Genomic DNA, 25,276 nt, shown 5'->3' with positions numbered 1-25,276 from the left:
AAGGGCAAAAAGACATGAGAAAACAAAACAAAAAACCACTTTCCAGTAATCATATTGTTCTGTCACTCTAAAACTGTAGTGTGTGTTTTGTGGCACAAAATAAAGAGAAATTATATTGGTGTTAGTGAAAACTGAGATTTTGGGCATGGGGAAAGGGAGAAAGATTAGGTTTACATAAACATCATGTAGTACTGAGTTTGAAATGGAGCTTTGCCAATACCAACAACTGATATTTTTAAAAAGAAATAAAACACTTTTAAACTTTGTCCATTGAAAAATCTAGAAACAAGGCCCAATCCAAGAGCAGTGAACACTCCTACCATCCATACTGTGGTTTCTAAGTACCATTTCTCATGAAAAGAACTAAGAGGTTTTTGCCGAAATGGCTGATTCCAGGTTTGGGGCAAAAAATGTACAAAATTATCCTAGAACATCTAGTAATAGTAGGAAGCAAAGAAACAAGTAAGGAAAGCATTAAGAATGAATCAAAAGAATTTAGTAGCCAACAAAGGTAGGACAACCTGAATGTCAAAAATAGCAACTGCCAGAGACTGTAACATATCAAACATATTTAAAACCATGAGTATGCAATAATAATACTTCATTTATGTGTTTAGATGTTGCTAAGTTACCAACCCATTTTTCTGAAAATTGATAAATAAGAGGGTAAAAAACCCAAGTGCTTATCTTACCTTCTGTATATAAACTATCTTAGTATAGCCAAATAAAAATGAGGGTGACTATTTCAGACAATAAATGAAGAATTAATAAAATATCTATTATGAAGTAAATAATGAATATAGGTCGGTGATTCTCAAAAAGTGGTTTGAGAATGCCTGAAGTCCTCTAGATTCTGTCAGAGGGTTATATGAGGTCTTCCATTTTCCAATCAATCATCTGTACGAGGCCAGATTTTCTTCAGTCTTCAACCAAAACAACTTATCACAAGAAATTAAATGCAGGAGTTATGAGAAAGCAGCTGTCTTCTATTAAGTCAGATATTAAAGAGATTTGCAAAAATGTCAAACGACACTTAAAAAATTAGAAATGTAGTTATTTTTATAAAAAATCACATTACTTGTATTAGCAGGCTTTATTATTGTTATTTTAACAATAAATAACTTAAAATTTTTCTCAGTTTTAGTTTTTAATATGGTAAATCTTGACATAATTCACACAAACAAAAGCTCTTCCGGGTCTTCAATTTTTAAGACCACAGAGTTTGATCTAGGCAATGAATAACAGCAGCTGCTTAACATTACATAGACAAGCAGACATTATGTAACTCTTAATGGCAATACACAGTACTATTATAAAATATGCTTGCAATCTATCTAATCACTAATTTACATGAAATACAGGTGGGGGGAGGTTGTTTAATACAGGAATGTGTTAAATGATTATCCAACCTTCAAAATCCAGAGTAGGAACTCTATAAAATAATCAATTTCTTCAACAAGAATCCTACACGGAAAAAACAGAGAGAATCTATAAAGACTCAAACTTATCAATCAATTGCAATGTATGGATCTTATCCTGGTCAAATGGAAACTTTTAAACTAACAGTTTAATAAACTCCAAAGGGAGTCTATTTTTCTATTTTGTAGTATTTGGATTTTTTAATAATAAAAAATTAAAAAATTAATCAAACCCATACCTACCCCTTCCCTTACTACCAACTAATGGGAAAATAAAAAAGACATTCTAAAAACTGCTCATTTGGAAATGGGGGTTCAGAGAGGTCAACAGATAAATATTGCAGCACAGGAGACTCCAGAATCAGAAGAGCTCTATCAAGAAAAGCTAGGTTGCTAAGTAGCGACTACAAGTCTCACAATCCTCTGTAATTATGGCGAGTATATAAATTATGGTCCAAATGGAGACATTTTTGAGAGTGAAAGGGGTGCTATTACTAATTATGCTAGGACAGTAAGTATAAACCAGGACTATCCCAAAGAAAGTAAAACATATGGTCACTATCTATAAAAGATTTATTTATTTATTTTGAGACACAGTTTCGCTTTTTTTGCCCAGGCTGGAGTGCAATGGTGCAATCTCAGCTCACTGCAATCTCTGCCACCTGGGTTCAAGAGATTCTCCTGCCTCAGCCTCCCGAGCAGCTGGGATTACAGGCATGCACCACCATACCTGGCTAATTTTCTATTTTTAGTAGAGATGGGGTTTTTCCTTGTTGGTCAGGCTGGTCTCGAACTCTGGACCTCAGGTGATCTGCCCGCCCTGGCTTCCCAAAGTGCTGGGATTACAGGCATGAGCCACCACACCCAGACAAAAGATTAATTTTAAAATTAATTTTCACAAGAGATATTTGACATAATCCTTTGGGGTAACTATCTGCCATAGAAACATATTCCTAGTATTGAAATGTTTTTAAAAAAATGAGGTGTGCTATAAAAAAAATTGTTTTTCATCTCCCTTGGCTGGCATGGTCATTTCATGAAGTGGGATATGTTTATTTCTCTTGCTGCTCAGTGTACTACTGCAAACTTCCAGCCATTCCTTTTCATACTACTGTTCATGATAAACTGTAAGAGGAAGGTTACACCTACCTAGAGCCTTCCTTCCCTAAAAACACAAGTCTTCCCCTGGGACTCCACACATGGCCTAGTAAGAGTGGTATGGCTACAGTAACTTCTTTATTTTTTATTTATTTGAGACACAGTCTTGCTCTGTCTCCCAGGCTGGAATGCAGTGGTGCAATCTTGGCCCACTGCAGCCTCCGCCTCCTAGGGTCAAGCAATTCTTATGCCTAAACCTCCCAAGTAGCTGGGATTACAAGCTCGCACCACCAGGCCCAGCTAATTTTTGTATTTTTAGTAGAGATGGCGTTTCACCATGTTAGTCAGGCTGGTCTCAAACACCTGACCTAAGATGATCTGCCTGCCTTGGCCTCACAAAGTGCTGGGATTACAAATGTGAGCCGCCAGACCTGGCTGGCTGGCTACAGGAACTTCTGAGATCTATATATGATGTTAGCATAATTTTCACATTTTTGGATTAACAGTAAATATCTGGCTTTAGTACACTTACATAATATGCCACCAATAAGGTGGCTACCTGATTTATATGTGAATATTTTATGCCACTTTGTTTTTAAAGGTTTTTAAATATTGGGTAAACTTTTTCAATAAAAGTAGCCCAAATATTAAAATGTGTAACAATTTGGTATGTAGACCCTATAATATTTAGCTCCATCCTAAAATGTGCATGGACATGTAAACCCACCCTTATTTTGTTCTATTACTAAGTTACGACATTAAAGTTCTATTTGCCACAAATAACACTAAATTTGTCTAGGAAAAAATAACATTTTAAAAAGGACTTCAAAATTTTAGACTTGCTCTTACATTTTCCTCAGATCTATTCTTTTTTAAGGCATTCTGCTGAATATATTTCAGAATGTGGGCATAAAGGCATACTTCCATGGGCGTAGTAGTTTGTATCACAGAAACTGGGAAAATAAAAATTTATGCTTTCATACAACATTCTATTGCTACATTCAGCATGTAATCCATCATATTGCTTCAAAGGCCCTTCTCTTCGTTCTGTTTTAGGTTAAACTCTTTTGTCTTTAGAACTAAAAGTTTTTTTAAAAATATGCCCTTTAGATTCTACCCCAAATGTTAACATAATAAACACATTTCTTTTTAAAATAACTCTATCTGATTGGGGCTCTTCTCTGTCAATCTGGTTTCTCTTATAAAACAAGTCAACTCTCAACAGCCTACATCAATAAGGAAAAATGTAAAATAAACGCAGAAGTAGTCTGCCAACAGGTCCTTTCAGGTTCTTCCTTCTAAGTAAAACCTTCCTTGGATACCGAGAATACCCAAACAGTTGATTATTAACTGCAGATCATCCTCCTTCACAGAAGCTGTGAAAGTACAAATTGTATGTGTTGTGGCATGTACAGAGGTTGGTGGTAGGAAACAATTTTTGAAACATAAGCCAAAGAACGTTAACAGGACACAAAGATGGGGGAGAAAATCCAACAACAAAAACCCCTCTCATACAAAATGACAAACAAGAGGCACAAATGAAAGCAAGGAGATCCACCTGGGCATGTATTAAAATTAACATGTCAACAGTATTAAATATGCTAACATGATACTGGAAACCAGATTCAAACCAGATCATAGTATCTAAGAATGATGAAACAATCGTCTTACTATATTCAGCAATGCATATACCTTACTAGATTACTGAGTTTTATTTGAGTCTTCACATTTCAGGAGTGGGGAGGGGAAAATTTCACCATTGAAAGACAATAAAAATAAAAAATAAAATTTCCCCCTTTGTGGGGGTGGTATGGGATAAAAATGGCTTGAAGAACATAAATTATGCAGCTTGAAAAAAGAACTCTGAAACATGAAAAATTTATATTCAAAGAGCTAATTAATTTCACCCCCACTAAGGTAATAGGGTAAACATACATAGAGGTCTAATTTTTTAGCCTTATTTTAGTCATAAATCAGATTTACACAAATCAGTATTTTTCAATACAAACTGCAGATATTATCTACAGAAGACAGTCCACCTTTCTTCAAGCTAATAATACAGTGGCATCTGGTGGTAATAATGACTGTGTGAATGGCCAACGAAAATTAAGTATGCTTAAAACCTTTCTTTCCATAAGGCTGAGAATCTGAAACCGTTTATCAAGAAAGAAAGAAGATACAGAAGTTATAAAATCTCTATCACTAGAGACTTTTAAGAATGTGGCAAATTAGCTTTGTATTTAAGTACATATAAACAAGCCCACAACCTAAGCATAATAAAAATCACATTAGCCCATCCAATTTTCCCCCTTTGTCCTAGTTTCTTTTTGCTGGGAAGAGGCGTTGTGAGATAATAATAGCAGGAAATAAGGTGGAGCAGCTGCACAGGCAAGATGAGGTACAGTGCTTGTGTTTCACCTCCATTCTAGCCCTCTGCTGGCTAAGTCTTAGTGAAAATGAGATTAGCTGTTTGGGGAGCCCTAACAGTTATCAAAACCTTTGGAATCAAAATGTGGTCCCTTACTCTTTCACTTTTGCCAGGAACTTCTTAGGTCCTCTAGCAAGATCCAGGTAATAGGAGCAATGAAGCTACACTGAAGAGATTTCTAATTATCTGGGAAGAGGGAGGGTGTAAAGGATGTTTAAAACTGTCTGGTATGGAGACTGGGGCTTGACTACATGGCTTCTATTTTAGTCTCACAAATTTATGGAAATAATCCATGTAAATAAATTATAAAGGGAAGAAATGACTACCCTCAATTTCTGTAGTAATATAAAATATAGCTCACTAGATTTTGTGTTAATGCTGTTGCTATCTTACTGATGAGAAACTTCTAACTAACTGTAATAATAATTAATTACTCAAAATTTCTTTTTTAGGTCAAAATACTATATAATTACTGCCAAGACCATGACACATAACAATATAATGTTAAGTAGTAACACATCCAGTTTTCTTTAACAGAGAGAAGTAACACAAAACTTGGTCAGGCTTGCTTAATATTATGTGTATTAAAAGCAGTTTTTTGGTTATTAACTGGTTAAAACATGTCTTTTGCTAATCCATAAATGGAAATTAGCATTCCAGTTCCCTTTATTGTTGTGTGCAGTATAGACAGAAGGGAAAACTTTAAGGCCAGTTTAGTAACATTGCAGTATAGGTGGTACCTCAACCCAAGCAACAGATGTGCTCTTGGAAAACTGTTCAAACCAAATATTTCTAAAAATTAAAGTCTCTTAAAATACATTAAGTATTTTGAAAAACGCTGTCATATATTTCTTCATAAAAGAGAAATTCTATCACAATGCAAATAATTGCCAGCTAATTTGCCTATAAATGAAATTCTTTATTTTTAAAAAAAGAACTGGCACAAAACATTTATTTTAAAAGTAACTAAAAATGTTGTTCAGAACACCGATCCTTTAACATTTTAATGAAAACTTCAACAGGGACCCAAATTTCAAAATATTTCATTATGATTTTGTTTTAAAGGACCAGGTAACCGACAGATCTTTTCCAACTCTATGATTCATATTAAGTCTAATAAACTGGATGCAACCATCCCACTTGCATGGGAGCTGAGCATAAATGTATCAAAAGAGGTTGCCTAAACCAAAAGGTTGGGGGGGGAGGGAGGGAGTAATCTCCAGGGAATATCAGGTTCTCCAAGAACTAAGGAAGAGGCTGAAATAAAAAGTAGCCTTTCTTCAGTTAGCATTTTACATGATGGCAACCCAACACATGAAAGCTGTAAGGTGCTCTCCATCTTAATGATATAAAATTGTAGACAACGACATGCAACTATTTCATAAAGGGAAACAAATTATTCTACATGTTCAGGTTCAATCCCAACCCAAACAAACACATTGTATTACAATGTGTTTTTATTCAGATAGATAAAAAAGATTTATTCTTTTCTATTTCTTAATGAGAATTCAGCTCTAGATCGGGTCTACTAGGGAGGTGACTGGTACTTAGGAGGGTGCAGAGGGTGGGATTTATTTTATTTTAATCTATATGGAGATTTATTTTTTTAAATTTTTCCTTGCTGAGAATGGATCCATACAAGATATTCTGAAACGTATCAAATTTGGGGTTAACAGTATGTGGCTGGCAAAAATTCAATGCTTGAGTGGGAACTAAAAATGATTTCTTTAATTGTATGCCAAACTGAATAATCTCCCAGGGAAAAGAACCTCCTCCTCCTGCCTTTCCTACCTCCTGCCCCTCCCCCACCAACATTGCCTCCCTGCTGTGCAAAGAGCCCTTTGTCCTGCCCCGCACTTATCTAGCTGTTTGGCCATATTGACAGGCCTACTGGAGGCATAATAAGGGAGTCAGTCTGACATAAGCAGCTGGCAATTTGAAACAAAAATCTTCCTTTTCTACTTAGACCAAATCCTGCTGCAGAGGTCTCTGGCTCCTCCCATGCTTTCATCTATTTCTCAAACAGAGCAGCAAGAAATTCAGCATTTTTCCCTCCATTAGGTAGCACAAATCAAAAACTTGATTCCCCAGACAGAAATCTATTCTGCATACATTCCTATAGCTACCGCTTTTTGTGATTCATAACATAGGCCAAAAGTGTACACGTAACTAACATGGCTAAGGCAATGCTTCTTATTACTTCAAATTGCCATGAAAGCTCTGGGAATCATTATACCACAAGGAATCCAGAAGAGCACAGAAGAGAAAGCAGCAGCCCAACCAAAGCAACAGACATGAGCATCAGGCAAAACTGGCCTGATATAAAAACTTAGTGTTTTAAAAATACTAAGATATTATTCCAAGAAGCAGAAAATTCCTTTCCCTGTCTTCATATCAAACATACTTAATGTGACCTTACATTAAGTAAGCTATTCCCTCAGGTATTCAGCAAACAAAATCAATATGATGGAATAACCGAGCGAAGCACGATGGGATTACAAATTCCTTGCTCAGTAGGGTACATAGAAAGCAGACTGAGCTTACCTTCATTGTTTGTTTATTATAGCCTATAGTTCCCTTCACTAAGTGTTAAAGACTCTGAACGCATTTTGTCCTAGGGTAAGGGAATTCTCCAACGTAATGCTTTCTAAGAGCACCTCCCCTCAGAGTTACTGGGTATCTTATGCACTTCATAATTAAAGATACAATAAAACAGTTTTCCTAAGACTTAACAAAATGTATACAGGTAAGTGAAGGAAACTGTATTCTCTCCATCTTTCATGAACTTCTCAGAATCCCAACCACAAGAGAAATCAATCACTCTACCACATATTTTGGAATTTTTGGCAGTAAGGAATGGTACAAATCCCTGCCCATCATAGGTACATTACACTTATTTTCTAAAGAGTACCTTTGAAAAAATATTTTTAATTACAAATGACTACCAATTATATTACCAAATACACATTACACATTTTGCACAAAGTTTTATGCCTCAAACAAAACATACTATCTAGAAGTTCCAGTTTTCAAAACTTGAAATACAATTTTTATAAATAAAATTCACTGCTAGACCTAACTTCAAATTAAACTGATGAATCACCAGAGTTCAGCCAAAAATTATTTTTAAAATGTTATTTTATTCATGATCCAGTTTCCCTCTGATAAAATGTATTCAATAGTCATTGACTGCTGTTAACTACGGCCTAATTTTTCATAAGTTATTTCAATATGGAAAGGATAAAGCAAAAGTAATGATCTGCAAATTTGTACTTTGCACTTTATTATTTCCCCATTCAAAGGTAAAAATGAAATAGTCATTCTCCCCAGAAAAGCCAGAATAATTTCAGAAAGTCAGTACCTGGACAGAAAACAGTATCAAAAGATATAAAAAAGTTTTCAAGGGTATTACTTAAGTAAATCCTTCTATGAAAAGGCCCTGTATGATCCTCTAGAAAATGATTATATCAAGAGCACAAAAGGTTCCAAACAACAGGAAATTCGAGTGAAAAAGCAATTATTTTATATGGCAACTTAAGCCACATAGTAAAAAACTGCAGACATTTTTATCTTAAACCCGAAGTATGTCAAACAGCCAGTATACATGAAACAATATTTATCTGCTATTGCATCTTATCTATGTGATAGTAATAAGAATTGGAACCTCCTAAAACAGTATCCATTAAAGGTTCTGTTTCACTGGTCTGCTTTTATTACTGGGAAAACAACGTGAGCCACATTTGTGAATGACAAAACTCATTTCCATTCTTTTTGGTTCTCTGCCACAAATGCCAGAGTCATACTACAAATTATAGATGTTTATGAGATTTAAGTACATTTACACAAAAATGAACAAATCAAAATTCTGAGGAGAAAAAAGTATAGGATACATTAGTCTTGGGGGAGAAACACAGCACACATGCATATGTCCAGTATCGCATATAATTGGTGGTGGTGGTTCTCCTTCAAGCTTTTCCACGCTCAGATTGTTTTGCTTAATCAGAGATCATCCTAATGTTCAAGAGTTGTGGGGGAGGGGAGATCACCTAAGGGGCTCAGAGGCCATCTTCTCAGTATCCTGAACTAGACTTATTCGATTTCTGCATATTTCTTCTGGTGTGTCCTACATTTCAGATGGATTACGGCCAAAGACATATATTTGTGATGTCAGAAGGCTATATCCAACAAGTATATAATGAATCAATCTTATAAGTCAAACTCCAAAGAAAATATCTAATCCGGAGAAGTTTATTACTAATACACAAATTAAGAATATTTATTTAGAAACCACTCCAAAATGGCACCTTTTTTTAAGAGTTTAAGAGTCCAAGCTTAGCAAAATGTTTAGCAAATCATCTATAAGGTAAATACGGTTTAATAGAAAGGAGACACATAACAAAATAATAAGAATTGATTCTATGATTAAAGAGATGGAGGAAAACATGATATGTCAGTTGCAGGAAAAAAATTCCTGTTATTTTCTTCCCATTGTGGTTATCAGAAAGATCCTTAAAATTATTACTTGGGTTTTTTAACTGATTCAAAAATTAAAACTCTAATGGAACTTTTAGTCCTATCCAAGCACAAATATCTAGATAAAAAACAAATATCTGCCAAAAAACAAAAACCAAATCAAACAAAAAAAGAAAGTCTTTATGATCCACTTTCCAGATGCCAATACCCATAAATGGGTAGGAGGTTATGAATTGCTAATTCCCATCTCCCCACCAATAAAAAGCAAACCAGCTCAGCAGTGAAAATTCCCAGAAAAGCAAGGTTTCTTCTTAGTCCTGAAGCAGCCATCGCCTAAGTGCTGCTCCCTGCAGCCAGCAGCATTAATGGACGCTGCACTGCTGTCCTTCCCTGGAGACAGCAGCCAGCACTACTCAAGCTTCTCACGTAGCAACCAGAGCTCCAGAGCCAGCAGCTGCTGCTGCCTTGTATACTCACCCCTGTGATCCAACCCAAAGGAACAACCTTCTCTTTACCCCACCCCCACTCCTTACACACACTTTTTTTTTTTTTTTGAACCAGTGCTCCATGCCAGAAGGGCTGGAATTATGCTTTTAGAAAGAAACAATCCTAAGGTCACCCTTTTAAACCAAGGCCTTTTATTAGAAAAATCAACATTTACCAAATTCTAAATATCCATTTTAATTAAGCCAGCAGTTTAGAAGTGAAGATTAAGCTTTCGTCTTTTGCAAGCCAATTTCCCAAGCACTCTACAGTCTAATTTAAATTTGCAGCTAGAAACAGAGCCTTGTGTCATGTCCTACCAAAGGGCATAATTCATTTTTCTACACATAATGACAGTCTGAGTAAACCTTAAAGACTCTAATCCCATAACAGGCCAGAATTTTTGGCTACAGAAGAGAACTAATGATCCTGAGAAAACTGGAAGAAATCCAACAGAAAAAAAAAATGCCCTATGTCCTCCATGGAGTCCAGAAACCTCTGCTTATGTGAGTATTCTCTGCTTTAGTCCTAGCTCAGATCCCACACATCTAAAATTACCACTTACAACTTTCTGTGACCTAAAAACAATAATAAAAAAATTAACAACCAAAAAATAATTTCAAATAGGGAGTACACACTCTCCTGAAAAGCTCAGCACACTCCACTCAGCTGGATCCTCCCCAATCACAAGTATAGCTATGTAACATCTGCCCAACAAAGAAATGTAAATATGACCTTGGTCACAAATATGTCATCTAAAAACAACTTGTTTAGTCAAGTGATGAAGGGAATTAGCAGAGAACTTGGGGATTCGTTCAGTACCTATGTGCACGAAGGAAATTGGAGAAATGAACTTAAATATAGACAAAGCCCAGTGGAACCCAGAGGTCTGGGAAAGAAATGAGTTACTGGTGAATACATTGCACAAGTAACATGAGAAAGCAGAAAATGCAGGTCATACACGCACCCCTGAACCAGACCAGCAGAGCTGGCTGCAGCATCCGTATCCGAGAGAAAGACCACTGACGCCCAATAAGTGAGACATGCAAGGGCTCTATAGAATCAATTAGCATAGAAGGGGCTTTCCCAACAGTTAAACTTTCCCTCTCACGCGATTTACCTACTTGAACCAGGGCTCTTTCCTACCCTCCTCTTTACATTCCCGACTTACAAGCAGAGGAAAAGAGAATTCATAAAGGGTAAAATTTTCTGCCTTTGAAGATATTCTCACAAGATCGCTCTCCACGCCCAAGGCAAGTAAAACGACACAATCTGGCTCAACTCCAGGCTCGAACCCTACACATTCAATGAGGCTATCTCAGACACGCTGGGGCACACGCCACGGGGAGCCAGAGAACGTGTGGTGGGGGTGGCGAAGGTAATGCCTTTGGGAAGCAGCCATCTGAGGTGGGAAGCCAGCAAACGAGAGGGAAGGCGTCCAGGAAGATTACGGAGGGGAGATCGCGGCCCCCAGAGCGATCAGAGTTGTCTGTCACAAGGCCGCGAGAACGGGGGTAGGGAGTGGGGGATCGGGGAGAGAAAAAAAGTATGCCTGTGTATTTCGAGCGGAGGGCAGCGAGAGGCCTCTCCTCAAGAGAAAGGTAAACGTAGAGTAGGCAGTTCCCAGGAAAGGGGGTGAAGAGGCGTGGGGGGAGGGGAAGCGTCCTGACCCAGGAAAGACATGAAAAGGGGAGTTGGGTCGCCTAGGTTAGACGGGGCCTCTCTCCCTGGGAAAATGGGGTGCTGCAACGGTGTGTGCGAGGCGGCGAGGGGGATGAGAAGGGGCAGCATCCTCCTGCTAAGAGCTTGGGGAGGGCCAGGCCCACGACCCAAGGAGAGCGAGCGCGGGGAGACGGAGGAGGTGACCCTTCCCACCCCTGGGGCCCGATCGTGAGGTTCGGTCTCTTTTCTGTCGGACCCTTACCTTGTCCCAGGCGCTACCGGGGCCTGGGCCCGGGCTGCGGCGCACGGCACTCCCGGGAGGCGGCAGGACTCGAGTTAGGCCCAACGCGGCGCCACGGCGTTTCCTGGCCGGGAATGGCCCGTACCCGTGAGGTGGGGGTGGGGGGCAGAAAGGCAGAGCGAGCCAAAGGCGGGGAGGGGGGAGGGCCAGGGAAAGAGGGGGGCCGGCACTACAGTGTTGGCGGACTGGCGGGACTGGGGCTGCGTGAGTCTCTGAGCGCAGGCGGGCGGCGGCCGCCCCTCCCCCGGCAGCGGCGGCGGCGGCGGCAGCTCACTCAGCCCGCTGCCCGAGCGGAAACGCCACTGACCGCACGGGGATTCCCAGCGCCGGCGCCAGGGGCACCCGGGACACGCCCCCTCCCGCCGCGCCATTGGCCTCTCCGCCCACCGCCCCGCACCCATTGGCCCACTCGCCGCCAATCAGCGGAAGCCGCCCGGGCCGCCTAGAGAAGAGGCTGTGCTCTGGGGCTCCGGCTCCTCAGAGAGCCTCGGCTAGGTAGGGGAGCGGAACTCTGGTGGAAGGGGAGGTGCGGTGTACTGGGGGGGATGGGTCGCTGGGGTGACCGTCTGGTGGCTTGCGGGGGTTGCCTTTCCCGTGGGAAGTCGGGAACATAATGTTTGTTACCTCGGGAGGGAAAGGGGTGGTTGGATGCAGGCGGGAGGGAGGCCCGCCCTGCGGCAACCGGAGGGGGAGGGAGAAGGGAGCGGAAAATGCTCGAAACCGGACGGAGCCATTGCTCTCGCAGAGGGAGGAGCGCTTCCGGCTTGCCGCTTGTCGCTGATTGGCCATTTCTCCTCCCGCCGTGTGTGAAAACACAAATGGCGTATTCTGGTTGGAGTAAAGCGCCTGTCAGTTACAGAGTCGGGAGTGCGCAGCCGCCTGGTGACGCTCGCGATGCCCCCTGGGTGGGGCGGGTAGGTAGGTGGGGTGGGGTGATGCTGGGTGTGCGGGCGCGGCCGGCCTCCCGCGGCTTGAGGGGAGGGTCAGTGAAATTGGGCTCCGGCGCGGGCGTCCTTCCACCCTCCCCTTCCTTCGGGGGAGTCGGTTTACCCGCCGCCTGCTTGCTTTCGACACTTGATTGGCTGCCGATGCTGTGGGAGCGGGCCTTTGCTACTGGCTCGAGTCTCACATGAGCGAAACCACTGCGCGGGGCGCAGGGGTGGCGGGGAGGCGGGCGTTGGTACGGTCCTCCCCGAGGCCCAGCGCCGCAGTGTCTGGCCCCGCGCCCCTGCGCAACGTGGCAGGAAGCGCGCGCTGGAAACGGGGGCGGGCTGCCGGCCGAGACTTCTGGATTGCGACGGTGGCGGCTCCGCCCCGGGTTCCCACCGCCTGAAGGGCGAGACAAGCCAGACATGCTACAGGCACTCGTGGGGGTTGGGGAGGAGCAGGGGTCGGTCCGGCTGGTTTGTGGGTGGGAGGCGCATGTTCTCCAAAAACCGGCGCGAGCTGCAATCCTGAGGGAGCTGCGGTGGAGGAGGCGGAGAAAAGGCCGCACCCTTCTGGGCAGGGGGAGGGGAGTGCCGCAATACCTTTATGGGAGTTCTGTGCTGCCTCCCGTCTTGTAAGGACCGCCCTGGGCCTGGAAGAAGCCCTCCCTCCTCTCTCCGCCCGCGTGATCTCGTCATCGCCTCCATGTCGAGTCGCTTCTCGATTATGGGCGGGATTCTTTTCCCTAGGCTTAAGGGGCTAACTTGGTACCTGGGCGTTGCCCTGCAGGGGAGTGAGCAGGTGTAAGATTTGAGGGGCGAGTCCGATTAGTTATCTTCCCACGGACTTGAGTTGGTGTCGAGGTTATTGTAATGAGGGTGGGGTAGGGAAATAGAGCCTAGTCATTCACCTGGGGCTGATTTTATGCAACTAGAGTGCAGATTATCACTACTTATCATTTTTGGAGTATTTTTCTAGAGATAGACGTAGATTAAAGCATGATCACCTAAGTTTTATGCCATTTGAGACCCTTGCTGCACCCCCAAAGTGTAGCATCAGATTAAATCTTAATAGAAAAATTTTAGCCTTTGCTTGAGAAACCAGTGCTTCCCTCCCTCCACCTTCCCCCAGGCTCTCTCCCCCTTTGCATCCGTACCAGGCATCTTAGCAACTCTCACTCATACTTGATCCCATTTTCCATTTGTTGTACTTGCTCATCCAGTATTCAGACATAGCACTAGCTTTCTCCCTCTCTTGATCTTGGGTAGCCTGGTGACTCACGAAACCAGACAGATTGGTTCCACCACAAATTAAGGCTTGAGCTGGGGCCTTAATACTCACCCAGCAGTGCTTTTATTCCTCCCTAGTTCTCGTTCTTTAAGTGTTTACCTGGATTTTCATTTTATCCTTTTTCCTTAGCTGGGATTCTATCCCTGACCCTCTTCACAGTCCAGGTGATCTTGACTACTGCTTTACAGAGAATTGGACCTGAGGTTAGGCAACATCTCCCTTTCTCTTCCTCTAAATACCTTTCGAGGCATCCCTTTATTTCTGTTCTCAATAGTTAGTAACTGAGCTCAGATGCCTGTGTGACAGCTTCCAAATTGCTGTCTCTGTCTTTAGTGTTATATTCTGATCCATCTTACATCTTGTTAGAATGATTGTCCTAAAGGAAGATAGAACGTGAAAATGACAGATGAAACTCCATTACTGGCTTGTACTGTTTACAGCAAGTTGTCTAACCCGCGGGGTGCATGGGACCCAGGACTTTCTCAAAATGTTAGATTTGTTTGCGGGGTGTTTTTGTTTTGTTTTTTGGTGGTGGTGGTGTTTTTTTGTTTCTTTTTTTCTCATCAGCTATCCTGTATGTGTGGCCCAGGGAAGCCAAAAGATTGGACACCCCTGGTTTACAGGATGAATTCTGTCCTCGTGAATGTGATGCATAAGGTCCCCGGATAGACTTACCTCAATTTAACAGCTTTTTCATTTTTCACTATTTTCCACATATTACACGCACAAACATGACCTCTCTCCTGAAGTCACATGGAATGAATTGCAGTTACCCAAATCATAGACATTGTCATGTATCTTTGTGAAGTGGTTCTTTCTGGAATGCTACCCTTGCTGCTTTTAATCCTGCAGATTCAAATGTCATCTCCCCTTTGGTCATGCCTTCCATGGTCTGTTGTTCTATGAGCCAAACTCCCCTATTAAAAAAGGAGTTTTCTCCTGACTCCTGAGCATTTTGTACTGCGTGGCTCATAGTACTTCTCGGGTTGTTGTCATTGCTGATTTAAACTATCTTAACTATTCTGAGCTTTTTGAAGGAACAGTGTCTTGTGTCTTGTACTCCTGAGCTCCTAGTATACTCTGATGTCTAGCGAACCCTAAGTAAGTGGACTGAAGCGACATGTAAATGTCTTTATGGTTTGACATTTTATTCATCTTGAGCATTGGAAAAGTGGCTGGCATGACTGAAGAACTGAATTTTATCTAATTTAAATTGCAACTGTGGACAATGTAGCTGTAGCCCCAGACTTATTCTGTGGATTACAGAATACATGGACATTGATTGTTTCTTTGTATTGAGCAATAAGGAAATAAAAGCTGAAACTCTCTGGCCCATTAAATTTTATTTAACTACTTGTTTTGTTTTATTTTTTTATATATTTAGCTGAAAGCTAAGTCCAACAAACCATTTTTAAAGATGTGCCTGCCTTGGACAACAGTGAAAGCAAGTGTTAATGAGTTTGGATTTCAAAAAAAAATGCATAATGAATTTTAGGGAGGTGAGATTCCATTAAACTGTTACAGGAGCTACATAGTTAAATATATCAGAACTTAAATGAAGAATAGGTCTGTATGATATAAATGCATCCAGCCTAAATTTCTGTCCTACAAGTTTTTACTTCTTGGAAACACTTGATTGGAGGAGCTCTAAGCATCATATCTTGAGTTACAGAAAACAATCACAAAGTAAGTTTTATCTGAGGAATTATAATACCAACATTTTAACACCAAATGCTTTTTATATGCTAATATAGTATCTTATACATTTTAATTATCTTTTTTTTTTTTTTTTTTTTTTTTTTGAGGTGGAGTCTTAGTGCCACCCAGTCTGGATTGCAGTGGTGTAATCATGGTTTACGCAGCCTTAACTTCCTGGGCTCAAGTGATCCTCCTGCCTCAGCCGCCTGAGTAGCTGGGACTACAGGCATATGCTTCCATGCCCAGCTAATTTTTTTGTGTTTTTTTGTAGAGATGGCGTTTTGCTGTGCTGTGCAGGTTAGAACTCCTGGGCTCAAGTGATCTTCCTGCCTAAGCTTCCCAAAGTCCTGGGATTACAGGCGTGAGCCACCGCCCTGGGCCATTAAATATACTTTTAAAAATACATTAAAAAAAATACATTTTAAAGTTTCTCTTTAGAAAATAAGACCCTTAGGTCAGCGGTCTTCAAACCACCTGTGTGCTGAGAGTTCTCTTAATGCAGATTCTCAGACCACCCAAAAATTCTGAATTCTTTTGGGGAAGGTGGAACCCCATAGAACAGGCAGTATAATTCAGTATCTTTTCAAGTTGATTTGCTGACTCGGATATGCCTATTTACCTGCCAAAAATGATTACAATTTCAGAGAAACTCTTCTCAATTGTACAGTATGTGTCCCTCAATTTTTCCTCAAATGAACTGTTTTTTCCTCCTGAAAAACAACAATGGGAATTTTGAGAGGCAAGAGGAATAGTAATATTTTTGGAAACTTGCAGGTCAGGTTTTCCTTTTAAAAGGAATGTTGAAATACATTTTTTTGAACAAGAGAAGTTCACCTTATTTGTGTTTCTCCTGCTTAATTGCAATCCTTAAGGAAAGTGATTTGTTTTTCAGTGCCTAAGCACAGAGCTGGGAGCTCAATAAATGTTAGTTTTGTTGGTTTATGTGTGAAATTGATTCTTCAGTAATAGTTAAGCTCACAAAACATATAAACAAGGCTACTTTTTGGGAGAGACTTCAGGGTCACATTTAACCTGTGTCTCCTAATATTCTATTCATAGAGGAAACTGATGCCTCGTGGTCTCTGAAAACATCTATCCCACCATTCAGTTCTTTGGGTTTCCTGTATTAACCATGGCAGTTATCCTTTTCCTGTGCTTTACTTCCTTGGGCTTTTTGTTTAAATTAACCAGCTACCTATCTCCTTTTCAAGTAGTTACATACTACTACTTACCCTTGTAAGACAGATTTATTAAGTATATTACACACTTGTACTTGCATGAGAAAGCTGGTGAAAGTTTAGTGAGGGCTAGTGTGTGTGTGTTAGATTTGCAAAATTTAAACTAGATAGGTTACTTCCATATATTTTTTGTGAATAGAGGTTTGGCATAATTATATAATTCTGGTTTGCAACACTCTAGTTTGACTATTAGGTTAATTGTAGAGCACCTTGTTAGGTCACAAATCCAGAAGTCTGGTACTGGACTTGCAGGTTGCTTTCTTAGTGGCATATTAGTTTATATTAGAGGACATACTTCTCAAGAAGACTTCTTATCCGTGACTCTCTCTTCTTGAGATTGGATAATATATTGGATTATTAGAGAAGTGTTAGTACTGAATCAAATAGTTTTATCTAGACTAGGGTTAATCCTGATGAATTGTTTCTGCTTCTGTTATGCAGTGTATCTTCTTGGTGACAAAGACTTTCTGCCTCTGATTTTTATCTTAGTCATGGTTACATTTAATAATCCTGCTTTCCAGCTTTTTTCCTAGAGATCAGTCATCAGTGACCTTTTGTTTGTCCTGATACTTTGTCACCTTTTGTTTTCTGGTTTTGGGGTTTTCTTTTTTTTCTTTTTTAAACGTATGTAAAATTGACTTTTCCTGCTGACAATAGTAACATAGTTTCAGATCATGTTTATAGAATGGTTATTTTATCACCTAACTAATCTCATCTCTGGTATATGGATTCTGGTAAACTCAGTCAACAGTCTTCATAGCCTTTTCTATTTTTACTGACCTTGATTTAAAATCTAATCTCAGACCTTCAGGTACTGCTTACAAATAATGTAATAATGAGGTGGTACTAATAACAAATAATGGGGCCGGGCACGGTGGCTCACGCCTGTAATCCCAGCACTTTGGGAGGCCGAGGCGGGCGGATCACAAGGTCAGGAGATCGAGACCACGGTGAAACCCCGTCTCTACTAAAAATACAAAAAATTAGCCGGGCGCGGTGGCGGGCGCCTGTAGTCCCAGCTACTCAGGAGGCTGAGGCAGGAGAATGGCGTAAACCCAGGAGGCGGAGCTTGCAGTGAGCCGAGATCGCGCCACTGCACTCCAGCCTGGGTGACAGAGCGAGACTCCGTCTCAAAAAACAAACAAACAAACAAAAAACAAAAAAACAAATAATGGTAACATACTCTAGTGCATACTATAGGCAAAAGCTAATGGAGACATCGGTAGGAGAAATGAACTAATAATAGTTACTGAATGCCTTTTGTGTACTGCAGATGTGGAAATAGCAAGAGAACTAGAATTGGAAGTACAGTGTTGAAGATGTGACTGAATTGCTGCAATCTCATGATCAAATTTGAATGGATAAGGAGTTGCTTCTTAGGGATGAGCAAAGAAAGTGGTTTTTTGAGATGGAATCTACTGGTGAAGTTGCTGTGAATATTGTCAAAATGACCATAAAGGATTTAGGTATTACAGAAACCTGGTTGATAAAGCAGTGCCAGGGTGTCAGAGAGTTGACTTCAATTTTGAAATAAGTTCTACTGGCTGGGTGTGGTTGCTCACGCTTGCAATCCCAGCTGTTTGGGAGGCCAAGGCTGGTAGATCACTTGAGGTCAGGAGTTCAAGACCAGCCTAGCCAACATGGTGAAACCCCATCTCTACCAAAATTAGCCAGGTGTGGTGGTGCACACCTGTAGTCCCAGCTACTTGGGAGGCTGAGGCAGGAGAATCTCTTGAACCAGGGAAGAGGAGGTTGCAGTGAGCCAAGATGGCACAACTGCACTCCAGCCTGGGCAACAAAGTGAGATTGTCTTTAAAAAAAAAAAAAAAAGAGGGGGGCCGGGTGCAGTGGCTCACGCCTGTAATCCCAGCACTTTGGGAGGCCAAGGCGGGTGGATCATGAGGTCAGGAGATCGAGACCACCCTGGCTAACACGGTGAAACCCCGTCTCTACTGAAAATACAAAAAATTAGCCGGGCGTGGTGGCACATGCCTGTAATCCCAGCTACTCAGGAGGCTGAGGCAGGAGAAGGGTGTGAACCCGGGAGGTGGAGCTTGCAGTGAGCTGACTGCACTCCAGCCTGGGCGACAGAGCGAGACTCAGTCTCAAAAAAAAAAAAAAAGGAAAAGAAAAAAAAAGTTATACTGTGGGTAAAATGCTGTCATGTTATCAAACAGCGTCACATGCTACAGAGAAGTCTTGTGAAAGGAAGTCAGTGTGGCAGACTTCATTGTCTTTTAAGAAATTGCCACAGCTATCCCAATTTTCAACCACCACCACCACCCTGATGAGTCAGTAGCCATCATTAACATTGATGCAAGACCCTCCACCAGCAAAAAGATTGTTAGCATTTTTTTGGCAGTGACGTATATCAATTACACATAATGCTACTGTACACTTTTAATATAGACTATGGTATAGTGTAAGCATAACTATATGCACTGGGGAACCAACCAATTCATGAGATTCGCTTTATTGCAGTGCTCTGGAATTTAGCCTGCAGTGTTTCTGAGGTATACCTGTGTATTTAGTACGTTCCTTATATATACAACCCCATTTTACAGAGTAGGAAACTAAGGCTTAGAGTTTGAGCAATTTTCCCATAGATACACCAATAAATTGAGGGCTACAGAGACCACTTAATTGGTTCTCTTAACAGTAGTCTAGACACGAGGTAATGAGATTTGGCTTAGGAGTGACAATGGTAAGGAAGTTAAAGGATTCAGGAACCAAATATCAGTTATTGAGAAGAGAGAATGGTCTCAAAACATCACTTCTCAAGGAAGCCGTCTTGATACCCTCACCCCTACTACACTGTATCCTCCATCTGAATGTTTCAAGAACTCTTCTCACAATTGTAAATAATAATTGTATAATTTTGTTTTTTTCCTACTTTAGGTTGCTCCTTGCGGGCAGGACAGTTCTGATGGCTTTATCCGTTGCCTAAGCACAGAGAGGTCTGCGAGATCAAAACTATTGTCATGATAGCAAGATGCCTGCCTTTTTCATTTATTCTGACAGTGTACAGAGGCTGCATGATGTGTGATGACATCCTCATTGATGTTAATGAATGGTGCTGTACTTGAAATTTCTAAGGTGGTGTTAGGTTTAGGTATGTATACTTGTTTTTAGAAATTGTTTTTTTCCCCTTTTCCCATTTTTAGAAATCAACTCACTTTTTAGGTTATGCCTTCAGTAATCTTTGCAACCTCAATATTCTACAATTGTTATTTTAAAATACTGTAGTTTTCTTTGTGCCTAAGCATAAACATAAGTACATTTTGTTGTTTGTTTTGTTTGCAATAGTGGTTTAAATATTTTCCCAGAATATCCAAATTTAAAAATTTTACAACTTTAGAATAACTTTATTCTAAAATATTTATATTTTTCTCATTTAAGAAGGGATCGATGGCTTAAAAAGACTGCTTCTCATTTACTTATCGGCTATACCATCTGTATACTAATAAAAAACAAGATTGATTTGGAAGGACTGACTCAAACTAATGAAAATATGAAACCTGTCATTCTACTTTGGAGATACTTACCTTATCATGTCTGCAGTAGAATAATTTAGTTCTTTTGTCTTTTTTTGGAGATGAGGTCTTGCTGTGTTGCCCAGGCTGTTCACAGGTACCATCATAGTCTACAGCCTGAAACTTCTGGGTTCAAGCGATATTCCTGCCTCAGCCTCCTGAATAGCTGGAGCTATAGGCATGTACCACCAAGTCTGGGCTTTAAAAAATATTTTTTACATAATTTTTTTTGAGACAGGATCTTGCCATGTTGGGCTAGTCTTCAACTCCTAGCCCTGAGTGATCCTACCTCCCAAAATGTCGAGTTGTTAAGCGTGAGCCGCCATACCCGGCCAAAAATTTTTTTAGAGATGGGAATGGAATGATTCTGAATAGTGTTGGTGCCACCTATGTTGTGGCATCATTTTGAAACTAATCATTCAGAGTGTTGTTTTTTTTTTTTTTTGGTAAGGTATTATTTTTTAATGCAGGTATGCCACTACTATAAAAAAAAAAAGTTTTAAAGCTAGAAATGAAAACACTACTTAAGTATCTGTTACTTTGTTATACTCTAGAAACATACACAATAGCTGAGAAACTTTAAAAATCTCACATTGCTGAATGTCTCTGCTGGCTGAAGTGTAAGTAAAAGATCACAGTAGTGCCACTGTTGAGTGGTACAGCAACTTGTCATTAAAGATGTGTGTGCAGACATGAATTCTGAGTTAATATCTCATCTGTAGAAGTATACATTTGTCCCTTGCCTTGGGATTGGTTTCAGGACACCACTCCCCCACCCTTGCTGGCCATTCACCGAGGACACCAAAACCCAAGGATGTTGAAGTCCCTTATATAAAATGGCGCTGTATCTCCATACAACTTACACACATCCTCCCATATACTTTAAATCATTTCCAGATTTTAGATACTTTCATACAATGTGAATGCTATGTAAATAGTTGTTACATTGTGTATTTATATTTGTACTATTGTATTAAATATTCTCAAATATTTTCAAATATTTCAAGTTTGGTTGAATCTGCAAATGCAGAACCTGAGGATATGGAGGGCTGACTGTGCTTATACCTTATAAATGGATGTGTGCGTGAACGTGCCTGGACTTGTTACTTGGCTTGTATTTGCCAGGCATCAGCATCAACTAAAGATACTCTTACGTGAAAGCTTGGCAACAAACACATGTCCTGAAATAATGCAAGTGTAGAATAACTTTTTTAAATCTCACGGTTTATCCTAAACTATATGTTGACATTTGTAAAAGTGGTGATAAGACAACAGTAGGTAAAAGTAAAACTTCAGGCACCTTGGCACAAACTGAGGCAGTGGCATCAAACTATAAGTTATTCTTCACTGCCATGCATTTGTGGTGGGAACCCCCACAAAAGAAAACCAGTTTCACTCAAGAATGTCCTTGTGAAAGCAGTGACATTTTGTTAAATCTAAACCCTTGAGTACGTAACTTTTTGAAATGGTTGTTTCAAGAAAAAGCACTCACGCAAGCTGAATTACCTATTATTTCCTTGGAGCCTAACAACTGACAGCAGTTGTTTTCAATGATAAAATCCAAACACTGAGTCAAAATCAGAATTTTGGGAAAACTTGTGTCTAATATCAGGAACTTGTTGACAGCTTCCCAATACTTCATGAGACAGTGATACTGAATATGATTTTTTTTTTTTTTTGAGACAGTCTTGCTCTGTTACCCAGACTGGAACGCAGTGGCATGATCTTGGCTCACTGCAACCTCTGCCTCCTGGGTTCAAGCAATTCTGCCTCAGCCTCCTGCGTAACTGGGACTATAGGCGCGTACCACCATGCCCGGCTACTAATTTTTGTATTTTTAGTAGAGATGGAGTTTCACCATGTGGTCTTGAACTTCTGACCTCAGTTGATCCACCTTGGCCTCCCAAAGTGCTGGAATTACAGGTTTAAGCCACCGTGCCCCGCCAATGACATTTTAGGTAGTGTACAGTAAAATGGGCCAATATTTGGGAGAGTTACATAACTCAGTGAACTATATTTTCCTAATGAATAATACATGAGATTATAGAAAACTGCAAGTAACATTGTAACCAATTGAATGCAAAAGAAACAAAAATCTAGTTGTCTTCTATTTAAGTCAGACATTTAGGGAAACCGAATTGCCAAAATGTAAAACAATGCACCTATTTCAAAAAATATATACTAAAAATGTTTTAATGCATTTGTTGCTATAATATTTAAATATTTTACTAATATGGTAAAATACTAGTAAAGTGATTTGGGGCCCTCAATCTTTAAGAATGTGAAGGGATTTTCTGAGGCCACAAAGTTTAAGAAATGGCTACTCTAGCACAACACACAAAATAAATATTCACGTACCTGTTGAATGACTTCATCGAGTTACAGTGAATCCCGGTATTAAACCTGTATGGCTGGGATAATGGGCATGCTATGACAGGAAGCCGATTTCCTTAACTTCACCACTGTAACTCATTAACAAACATGTTAGCCTGAGACAAAAGTATTAAGGGGCGACAGGAAAGCCTTTCATAACGTGATACTTTTTTTCACATTATTCAACGTGTTTTAAAATTTGGTATACAGGTCTGTCTATGGTGTTTCTTCTGAACTTTTGCCAGAGTAGAATGGTTTGTGTTTTTCCTCATAGATTTACTCCTCACTAAACTTCATGACATCTAACATGAACTTGTAAAGGCTATGCTTGAAAGTAAGGGTATCTTTTTTCTATGCCTAGGTTATTATTATTATTATTTTTTAGACGGAGTCTCACTCTGTCGCCCAGGCTGGAGTGCAGTGGCTGGATCTCAGATCACTGAAAGTTCCGTCTCCCAGGTTTACGCCATTCTCCTGCCTCAGCCTCAGCCTCGTGGGTAGCTGTGACTACAGGCGCCCGCCACCTCACCTGGCTAGTTTTTTGTATTTTTTAGTAGAGACGGGGTTTCATCGTGTTAGCCAGGATGGTCTCAATCTCCTGACCTTGTGATCCACCCACCTCGGCCTCCCAAAGTGCTGGGATTACAGGCTTGAGCCCCCACGCCCGGCCTTCTATGCCTAGGTTATTAATGAATATGAAGCACTTACAAGCTTTAATGTGCTTGAGGTTCCAAAGACCTTTCCAAATCTTCCCATTTTCAGTCTTCAACTTAACATTTTGGTCTTTGCATTGGAGACCTGAGTCCTATCTGACATTGGGCCTACTGGGCAGAATTTCCTAAACTGCCATTTTAAAAGAAATAAGGGTAACCAAATGTTCCCCTTAAAAGCACTCTGGTACACTCTAGTATTGGGAGATAACTATCTTCCCCTAATTAGATTTATAAAATCTTTCTCAATGTTTACATTTTTTCCCCTCAAATATATTGACTTTTTCATTCCCAATAACAATGTCTGGTCTGTAACTCAGTCATTCCATGTTCAGATTACAGATTCCTTTCCCCGTCTTTTCACATTCTTTTAGTCCAGGGAGACCCACTTTGAAGGTTAAAACCCAAGGTCACATAATGAATAGGTGGCAATGTCACATATAACTCAACTCTAGGCCTTATGAATCCTGCTAATAGCCCATTGCCTATTCTAGTCACCAGATTGAAAAACAATATACTAGGGAAGAAGATGGCAAACTATTGCCCACCACATATTTGCATCAGTCTTGTCAAATTTTTATTGTAGTATTTAATAGGATTAAAGCTATGATGAATCAAGTAAAAAATTACTTCCTTAAAAACTAAGCTAGTAGGCAAAAATATTCGTTTGTTCAACAAATACCCACTCTGGCAGATACAGTACCCCGCACTTAGTGGGGAAAAAAAAAGACATCGTGGTGAAAACAGACATGGTCCTTGAATTTCCTGGTTCTGTGGGTTGCTTAATTTGAGGTTTAAATGGTTTCTTCCATCAGGTGAAAAGTTTTGTGTTCGGCCCATAAATAAAGCAGCTGGGAATTCTCATAGTGGCAAAATGGCCAGTCTAGGATATAAAATCTTCAGAAACATCTTATTTCCCATTTATTATGAAGCGTGGGGTAGGAGATCAGAGAAACCAGATGAAGATTGCTGGCTGTGCTGCTAATGTGAACTCTTCTTTCGAAGGTATTGTGTCCTTTTATTCTCAATGGAGACATCAAAAAGTATTAAGAGGAGTACTATTATAATATTAATAGGATACTGAAAATCTATCCTGAATGCATGCAGCCAGAGGCTCCAAATAATACTATGATGAGTTCCACAAAAAACCTCAACTACTCTTTGTTCCAGGGAAGCACCATTTTCCACAAAACTCTCAAGAAGGACTTGTTGGAACTGGAAAAGCAATTAAATGTGAATAGTGATCCAGGAGAAAGTAACAAACTCACGTAACTCCCAAAAGTTTTCCAAAGATATCAGCTTTTTTCTCTTGGCCTTTTAAGAAACTAGCCAACAAATACTCTGACAGGCTTGTGTTTGGTTTTGAAAACACACCTTAGTGTACTGAAAGAAAAACAATTTCTTTTAATTTGGTTTGTTGGTCCCATACCCCATCTATCAATGTATGTGCTATTTACAAATAGAAATGTTATATACTAACAGTATTTTTGCAGTACCTTTTGATAATTCCTAGACCTCTATTTTCGTTCTATGTGTTAATCTGAGTAACAGATGGATATTTTAATATTTAAGGCAGATGGTAAACTCTCCTATAGGTCTTGTGAGATTTTGTCTTACAGGCTGAACACCATTCACAAAATGTAA

General features: G+C 40.2%; 1 protein-coding gene, 1 long non-coding RNA gene and 1 pseudogene across 54 annotated transcripts in view; 2 read left to right on the top strand and 1 right to left on the bottom strand.

The window, feature by feature from the left end:
- Window positions 1-12,167, bottom strand: part of SETD5 (SET domain containing 5) — an 83,338-nt gene extending 71,171 nt beyond the window's left edge. For 49 of the 50 annotated variants that reach the window (XM_015130317.3, XM_077990528.1, XM_077990542.1 and 46 more), the window contains exon 1: window positions 11,825-12,167. The gene's annotated coding sequence lies outside the window, so the exon portion shown is untranslated. 50 annotated transcript variants of the gene reach the window in all.
- A 68-nt stretch (window positions 12,168-12,235) lies between these two features.
- LOC106996842 (uncharacterized) overlaps window positions 12,236-25,276 on the top strand; it is a 36,019-nt gene continuing 22,978 nt past the window's right edge. For all 3 annotated transcript variants that reach the window (XR_013414113.1, XR_013414112.1, XR_001442926.3), the window contains exons 1-2: window positions 12,236-12,358; window positions 19,915-20,128. This is a non-coding gene — a long non-coding RNA (uncharacterized LOC106996842). The remainder of the gene's footprint in view (window positions 12,359-19,914; window positions 20,129-25,276) is intronic.
- LOC106996841 (uncharacterized) lies at window positions 12,799-15,408 on the top strand (annotated as a pseudogene). Its single transcript, XR_001442925.3, has one exon. The product of XR_001442925.3 is annotated as an uncharacterized LOC106996841 (transcript).

This window comes from Macaca mulatta, chromosome 2 (genome assembly GCF_049350105.2).
Source record: "Macaca mulatta isolate MMU2019108-1 chromosome 2, T2T-MMU8v2.0, whole genome shotgun sequence".
Classification (NCBI taxonomy): domain Eukaryota; kingdom Metazoa; phylum Chordata; class Mammalia; order Primates; family Cercopithecidae; genus Macaca; species Macaca mulatta.
This window is presented reverse-complemented; position numbering and strand designations above follow the sequence as displayed.